The following is a 7,413-nucleotide window of genomic DNA, read 5'->3' as shown; positions in this document are numbered from 1 at the left end:
CTGGGAAACCGCCGGGGCGGGGGGCACGAGTAGCGCGGGAATCCCTGTGCGCCGGGAGGGACACGAGGGCACCGGGGCTGGGGTTACCGGGACCCTGGAGTCGCCGGAGCTGGGGGTCCCCGCTGTGACCGCGGGAGGACCTCGGGGTGGGGCTGGGGGTTGGGGCGCGCCCCACGTTCGGCAGGAAGGTGGGTGACCCCTCTCTCTCCCCTTCCCTTCTCGCAGGTGCCCCCCGCCGCGGCTGCTACTTGGGCTCTTTGTCCTGCTGGTCCCCGTCGCTTCCCAGGAGCCCGGTAACGTGCACGGGATGCTGCGGGATGCTTGGGGGACGGTGGGGGTGGGAGGTGCCTGCCGTACCCAGGGTCCCATACCTCCTCCCTGTCCTGAAGTCCCCATCCCCTGGGAGGCTCTCCTCAGCAGGAATGGGGCTGGAGTCTTCCCTCGGGCCAAATGCTGCCCCCGGTCGTGATTCCCGAAGCTGGGGGTGATCCCTTCAATGGCCACATCCCTCGTGGCTGCTGAGCCCGGGGGATCCCGTGTGCTGCATTCCATCAGCGGCCAGAGATGCTGGGGAAATCCCTGGCTGCAGTTCCCTGGGAGGAGAGCGGTTGGTCAGGTCCGTGCTGGCTGTGGGACAGGCGGGATGGCGTTGCCCCAAGGTGGCCGTGCTCCGTGCGTTAGCGGTTTGCCCACGAGTCCTCCCTATGGCTGCACGTCCTTGGAAGTGTTGTGAGCGGTCGGGAGCCTCGAGCGTGTGTCCTGGGGATGTAACACCTCCGACACCCTTCTGGGCTTTTCCCTGCCTTCGGGGCTCCCTGTAACATCCCCTTTCTCAAGCTGCTGGTGCGCCGGGAGAGGGGAATTCAGTGCTGACTCAGCTCTCCAGCCCTTCTTTCCCCACGAGGCACACGAGCCGGTTCTCCCACTGCCTGTTTTTCTGGTGAACTTTACCTCCCCACCAGGGAAGCTTCCTGCCGGCTGCCAGGCGGGATGAAAGCCCTCCTCCCCTTGCAGCCGGTCTCTGGATGCGTGCCCAGTGCCCGGAGGCGGGAACAGCCACGACTGACACAGGGAGCCCCCACCCGGATCCCAGGAACCCCGACTGCCAAAGCAGCTGAGCTGCAAGTGACAATCCAAAAACCAGGGTCGAGTGGATTTTCTTTGGTGTACTGGTCTGGCTGTCTTTGGCTTGTGTCAGCATGGTGTGAAGCATCACTTGTGTCTCTCTCTGCTGTCACAGACTGGGCACGATGTTTCTGTTAGTGGTATCCCCAGGTACAGGTGAGCTGGAAGTCAGCCGTGAAACCAGTGGATTATTCAGTGGAGGAAGGGTTTGTGTCATCTAGGAACAGCTCTGGCACTGCTCCGTGGGCAGCGGGATCAGCTGTGGAGGGAAGGAGGCCAGCTGGGGCAGTGGGGATGCCTGGCACTCCCAGATCATGTCTGGGAACACAGGGAGAAGCTCTCCAAGTGCCCCGGGCTGCATTTATGATGCTGCTTTCCATGGCATGGGTGCCTCCCCAGGGACCGCAGGAACAAGGCTCCTCTTGGAGATCTGCAGAGATGGGAACATCGTTCCCATGTGAAATCCTGAATTGGCTATTTTTGGTCCCTGGAGACTGTCCAGTGCTGACGAGCCAAGCTGGAGGGCTGGGAGCTGCTTTAATAGTAGGTACTCAAAATGCCCTTCCCACCTTCTCTCCATCAGCATGCTTGGGCACTCAGGGCTGGCCAGGACCCTCTGCTGAGCTGCAGATGCATGTCCCAGCTTCGAGCAGCCACGCTGGGGGCCCCCAGGAGGTTTGCCAGGGCATGCAGAGGGGATGAGAGCTGGGGAGCGCAGCTGGCGCCGGTCACCACCGGCAGGGAGGTGCTTGTCTCACCCAGCTGACTTGGCCACCTCCCAAAGGCAGGCTGCGGATCGGGTTTTAAAGGAATTCAGCGCGTTGGTGTGGTTTTTTTTCCTCCTTTTCTTTTTTAATTCTGCCCCCCCCTTCCCTTGGTTCAATGTCCAAGGACTGCAGGGCCTGTTCTGCCAGCCTGCCTTTGTGATGGCTTCTGGGGAATGTTTGCTCCGAAGGCTGTCCTGGCATGGAGATAACCTTTCTGTTTATCTGCCTACCTTGCAAATTTGGGAGCTTAGCTGCCCCAAGCTGGGCTGGCCTCTTATCACTGGATCTCTGGGATTCCTCAGGAAGGGCACTTAGCCATGAGGAGTAGTGTGGGGATGCTGCCAAGCCTCTGGTCTGGCTGGTGTTGGGGGAATCACAAGTAGGGCTGCGAATGACCCCAAGTATGGGCTGGGTCAGACACTGTCTGTTTCCCAGGTGGGAAATCCTGTGCCAGCCCCCTGGATAGGGGTGATCAGCCCTCCCCAGTCTGGTGGTAGAAGCAACCAGGCATTGGAACAGACTGACCAGGAAAGTGATGGAATCACCATGCCTGTAAGTGTTTGAAAAATGTGTAGATGTGGCTCTTGGGGACATGGTTTAATGGTGGACCTGGCTGTGCTGGCTTAGTGGTTGGATCTGATGTTCTTGAAGGTTTTTCTAACTGTAATGCTTCCATGATTCTGTGATCTGCCCTCACACTGAATTTCTGTGCATCAGTTTGAGGCTGGGAGGAGCCCCAAAAGCAGCCCTAGCTCTCTGCTGTGCTGCTGCTGAGGGTGCAAGCAGCACCTGGGAATTCAGCCTACCTCCTCCCACTGTTATGGACAGCAGGTGCTGGAGCTGCTGGTGGAGAGGCTCATTCCTGATAATTTCCATCCCCAGTGGGCCGTGGGTCCTGCTGGCTGGGATTCCTCACAAGCACGCGGTGCTGTGCAAAGCGATATACAGCCTGTGGCACAACTGCTCTGATGTCAGCACCTGGGGGCTGGTGGATCAGAGCTTTCTTAGCATTATTTTAGGAGTGTCTTCCAAAGACATGTGGGAATTGGCTGTGTGCAGCACCCAACATCGTGGGTTTGGCTCGGACATGGTTGTCACCTCTCAGCTCTGACAGCGTCATTTGACTGCTGAGGTTCCCAGGAGGGGCTGGAGGAACTGGGGAGGATGCTGTGCTCCAGAAGTTCCTGAGGCTCCTCACCTCCTTATCAGCTGGCAGGACTGCTGTTTGCAAAACCTTATCTGTGCCGTGGGAGCTGCTGCTGGGGAGGGGGAGCTGCTGCGGGCTGCCGGCAGCTGGAAGGAGCTGAGGCTGCGGGCATATCCCTGCAGCACTCCAGGCTCCTGGTCCATCACCCTGGCAGGTGGATGCCATCCCTCCTGCCTGTTCCAAGGAGATGGCAGCAGGGATTAAGTGCCTGTGCTTGGATAGTGCTTTGGGGCTGGCAATTAGGTTTTAAAAGAGACTGAGTATTATTCCTGCAGAGTGACTGTGCTCCCTGGCCAGAATTTGCTTTCATTAAAGCACACAACCTTTTCAAGCACTAATCTTAATTTTTCTATTACTTCTCCAGCTCTCTACCTGAACTTGGTGCATCCACAGCATCCATTCTCCTAGAGCTCTTGCCTTGATTTTAGGTTTCCATGCAGTGTCTGCTGGCCCAGCGTGGCCATGAGTGCCTGAGAGCTCCCTCCCTACTGCTGCGTGTCCCTGGAGGGATGGAGAGCTGAGCTGCTCTTCCCTGTGGCCACTGGAAAACCCTGCCCATACACTCCCATTTTCTGGAGAAGCAGGCTCCTTTTGCTCTGAAGAGCAGCCTCTCAGTGACACTGCTCCCTATTTATTTTGGCCTAACCTCTCCTTCCAGTGTTTATGGCGACAAAACTTGGGTGCTGTTAAACAGCAAATCTGAGCCCTTGGAGAAAACATTTTGCAATCCTTCTTCAAGCGTCATTGCCTGGCTTAAAAAAATCCCTGAGCAGAAAAAACTGTGCTGCTGGGAAACTGGCTTTGCTCTTGGGGGGAATGTCACCACTTCTTTATAAGGAGGCAGGAGAATGTGGAGGCTGCATCCTCTGATAAAAAAAGAGGGAGAGGGACTTCTTAAGTGAGCCTGCAGTGACAGGACAAGGGTAAATGGCTTCACACTGGTAGAGGGGAAGGTTGGGTGGAATATTGGGTAGGAATTCTTCCCAGTGAGGCCCTGGCACAGGGTGCTCAGAGAAGCTGTGGCTGCCCCTGGAGCCCTGGCAGTATCCAAGGCCAGGTTGGACACTGGGGGTTGGAGCATTCTGGGAGAATGAAAGGTGTCCCTGCTTGTGGCAGGGCGTGGAACAAGGCGAGGTGTGGTGTCCCTTCCAACCCGCCCCATGTTCTGTGACAGGGACACCGTGTGTCTCCTGCACCACTCTGGCCTTCTGTGACTGTTAGGAATGATACTCTAAGCCCTGGAATAACAATCCTAGCAAGTATGCTGTCTTTTTTCCCAAACTCTTAATAGTTTACCAAGAAAAGAATTAATTCTGGCATTTCAGTAGAGAGTTCAAAGTGCTGAAGGAGACATCTGGGATTAAGTATTGATGTATATCAGCAGCCCAGAGGTATGGGATTAATAAAACATTCTAACGATTCTTCTGGTGTATCTGATGACATTTGGGAAAGCAGTGGAGAGGAATCCTTTCCAGGAGTGTGCTGCATCTCTCTTAGTGTGCAGCCTGGAGGCAGTGTCTTGGATGTTAGGAAGAAATTCTTCCCTCTGAAGGTGTCATGGCACTGGCACAGGGTGCCCAGAGAAGCTGTGGCTGCCCCTGGATCCCTGAAGTGTCCAAGGCCGGGTTGGAGGGGGCTTAGAGCACCCTGGAACAGTGGAAGGTGTCCCTGCCCATGCCAGGGGGTAGGACTCCCTTCCCACCCAAACTACTCAGTGAGGTTCTGTGATGGCTGGGCTCCACCTCACCCCACATCCCAGTTTCCTCCCTGCCAGCTGTGGGGTGCTCTCCTTGGCTCTCCTGTCCTCCAGCCTCATCCCTCATCCTTTGGCTTAGCCCTTGGGGGGTGTGCCCTGTCCTGCTGATGGTGGGGGGTGTGGTGCAGGGGAAACCTGCAATGATTTCAGCTGGTGCTAAACCCCCTTAAATCCTGGGGATTGGGACCAAGTCCCTGACTTTGTGGACAGAGGAAGAGACATAGTAGCAGCATGTGTGGCTTTTAGTGTCAGCCTTGGTTAGCCTGGGGAACTCATTGCTAAAGACACCATTGAAGAACAAAGAGCTAAAGAAAATGGTTTGGAAATTTGTACTGCTAACAGGGGCCCTGGAGTCGCTGGGAGAGACAGATGTAGAGTTTGAAGCAGGCTCGAGGGCAAAAAACCCCCACACCCTCAAGGTGTGAGCATGGTTAATCAGCCCTTTAGGGGTGAAGGGGTGGTTCTCACTGACCACAGGTGGGTGGCTTTGAAGCTCCTAAGAGTGCTGGGGTAGGACACTGACACCCTTTGGGCTGTGGGCTGGGGCTGCTCCAGGGTCGAGGCTCCAGAGGCTTGCTGTGCTCCTGGCTCTGACCAGCAGCAGCAACCCTGGCGCTGGGGCTTTCTCAGCAAGCAACATCTGGTCCAGAACATCCTGTGTCTGAAAAAGGTTGCTTTTGTGGAATTTTTATTGCTTTTTTTTGGCATAGTCTCCCAGCCCTTTTCTAAGATGGAAATTGGTCATTAGCGGGTTTTATTGTAGTTTTATTTTATTCCCAAGCTCAGTCTGCTGGTTTCCTCCTCCCCTGGGGACTGCAAGATCTGGCTGTTCCTCTGACCCTGTCTCCAGGCTGTGGGAGGCTGCTCAAACAGCCCAGGGTGGGAATAGGAGCTGGGGCACCTGGAAGCCAGCATCACCATCCCCGTCCTCTTCCCACTGTCACCACTGGCATAAATCTCCAACAGCCCAATAGTCCTTGAAGCTATCTCTGAGTTTATAACTCCTAAATTAGCCCCTTGCCTTCCCCCTCTGGGAAACACAGTAATCAAAGCAATTCTTTTCCATCCTCCTCGTTAGTCTAACTTAATTCAGTTGGAGATTGCTGACTTTTGGATAAACAGAAGCTTTGATACCCCCAGATAAACTAGTGGTGCTCACTTTAGTGTGGTGGGAAGGCATCTGAACAGCTTAGTCCTTCCCCTGGGGGCCCAAAATGCTTTCCAGTGGGGCCAGGACCCTTATCCTGGGGACTCTGGGACCGTGTGGGTGACACAGAGGCCCAGGACACCTTGTGTGGCCCTATCATTGATGCTGGCGTCTCTCCAGCTGGGTTCCAAAACTGGAGAAGTGCCCTGTTGTGCTGAGAGCTGGAGCTCAGGGGGACACTGATGGGTGGGAGTGGGTGGAGTAGAAACCTGCAATGATTTCAGGTGGCACTAAGTCCCCTCGGATACTGGGGGTGAGAGAAAGTCCCAGCCCCTGGCACTGTGGGTGGAGGGAGGCATGTGGCAGCAGCATGCCTGTGATTTTTGGCTTTTACTGTAGATTCTTTGAATGGTTTGGCTTGGAAGGGACCTCAAAGCCCATCTCATCCCACCCCCTTCCATGGGCAGGGACCCTTTCCACTATCCCAGGTAGCTCAGCTCTGATTAAGCGGTTGTTAGTTCTGCAGCTGCTCTGGGCACATCTTTTTGTGTGGAGATGATGATGTCAGGCCGTGAAGGTGGAGGGTGTGTAGGGGTCCTGGCATCCAACATGCCACTGTACTGGGCTCTTGGTCAGAGTTCAGTCCCACCAGGATTCTCCCAGTGTGAGGCTAGATGGAGACATCAGACACTTCCCTCTCAGCTGGAGGATGGTGGGCCTGTCTCCCTCTAGGTGCCAGGGGGACGGCAATCCTCATGGCATCCTTCAGGGCTGGGCTGCCAGCCCGACTCCAGCCAGCCCCTGGCTGATGCTGACACTGGTGGTTCCTGTCCCACCTTCTTAGGCTCAGCCGAAAGAGTTAAGGAAGCCACTGGAGAGGGGCCCCAAGAGGCAGCTGCTGGAGGTAATAATCTTCCTTCGGCTCTTTTTTCTTTTCCCCTGCTAATTGCGGAGTTGACATCGTCCCCTCTCTTGAAAGGCTCTTTTGTCAGCCGAGTTGCCGGGCAAAGCCCAGGCTTGGCAGCAGGTTGCAAGCCCGGGCTGTCTCCTGCACATCCCTCTCTGGCGGCAGGTCGTGAAATGACTCTTCAGGGGACAGCGATGCCCCTCCCTCCTTGACTCCCATCTGAAACAAAACCAAACAACTAAACAGCGACAAAATTACTCCTTTTAGCCAACGGAGCCTGATTTTCGGCCGGTTCCACCTCGGCCGCGGAGGGAAAGGTCAGCCCGTCTAGACTCTAATCCGACAAGTGTTGTATTTCTGCGCCCGGGGTGTCCTAGCAACGGGATTAAAGCGGACACGGGCGGGATCCCGCTCCCTGCCGGGTCGCTGCTCCAGATGTGTCGCTCCGCATGGCCGGGCAGCCCCAGAGCTGGGCTGGGCTTCAGCGCTGCTCCCCGCGCCCTG

General features: G+C 56.0%; 1 long non-coding RNA gene across 1 annotated transcript; it reads left to right on the top strand.

Moving 5' to 3' along the window:
* Positions 1-233: 233 nt before the first annotated feature.
* On the top strand, positions 234-4,550 carry LOC116998954. Its single transcript, XR_004418497.1, has 3 exons — positions 234-293; positions 2,328-2,444; positions 3,464-4,550. It is a non-coding gene; the product is annotated as an uncharacterized LOC116998954 (long non-coding RNA).
* Positions 4,551-7,413: the final 2,863 nt, after the last annotated feature.

This window comes from Catharus ustulatus, chromosome 7, assembly GCF_009819885.2.
Source record: "Catharus ustulatus isolate bCatUst1 chromosome 7, bCatUst1.pri.v2, whole genome shotgun sequence".
Classification (NCBI taxonomy): domain Eukaryota; kingdom Metazoa; phylum Chordata; class Aves; order Passeriformes; family Turdidae; genus Catharus; species Catharus ustulatus.
Note: the sequence above shows the minus strand (reverse complement) of the source record. Positions and strands in the feature narration are given on the sequence as shown.